This window comes from Plectropomus leopardus, unplaced genomic scaffold (assembly GCF_008729295.1).
Source record: "Plectropomus leopardus isolate mb unplaced genomic scaffold, YSFRI_Pleo_2.0 unplaced_scaffold92121, whole genome shotgun sequence".
In the NCBI taxonomy this organism is placed as follows: domain Eukaryota; kingdom Metazoa; phylum Chordata; class Actinopteri; order Perciformes; family Serranidae; genus Plectropomus; species Plectropomus leopardus.
The window spans coordinates 1-603 of NW_024701586.1; the positions used below are offsets into that span (position 1 = coordinate 1).

At 47.6% G+C, this 603-nt stretch overlaps 1 non-coding gene across 1 annotated transcript; it reads left to right on the top strand.

Moving 5' to 3' along the window:
• Positions 1–173: 173 nt before the first annotated feature.
• LOC121940666 lies at positions 174–308 on the top strand. The gene has a single exon (XR_006105669.1). It is a non-coding gene; the product is annotated as a small nucleolar RNA SNORA9 (small nucleolar RNA).
• Positions 309–603: the final 295 nt, after the last annotated feature.

The following is a 603-nucleotide window of genomic DNA, read 5'->3' on the forward strand; positions in this document are numbered from 1 at the left end:
AGATGAAGCTCGGCCGGCTGCTGCTCAGGCCTCCTGACTGACCTCCAGTGTTCAAGAACGACTCTGAGCTGAAAAGTAAGTGTCGTTTTTGTGATGTGAGGGCGAACGCAGCCTGAAAGCGGCTGTTTTGGTCGGACCAATCCCGGTTCTTTAAACGCTGCTCGTGAGAACATGTGCAGACCTTTCCGATGAGGCTCAGCCTGCCGTGGCTCTGTTCTTCCCTGAAGTGTCTGCGAGAGAGACGTGAGGCTGTTTGAGGCCCTGCTGTGGCTCTTCACGGCGGGGTTATAGGTAAACCTCAGACACCGTCAGCTGGTTCTTATCCAGACGGCGTGCTTTGCTCTGCTGCAGTTTCGTCTGTTCGCTCGACTGAAATCTCACCGTTTACAGGAGTGAAAGATTGAGCGCCACAGTCAGAGGCGCTGAGGAAGGTCAAGTGGTATGTTTACTATTTAACTTTTAATTTTTTTTACCAGAAGTTTATTACAGAACATAAATCAAACCCGGATTCTGATTCAATTAATTCTCATATTTTGATCGTTTGTCTTGTCTCTTCTTTAGGGGTCGAGTATCTGTATCTGCGTTTTATTTTAATGATTGTTG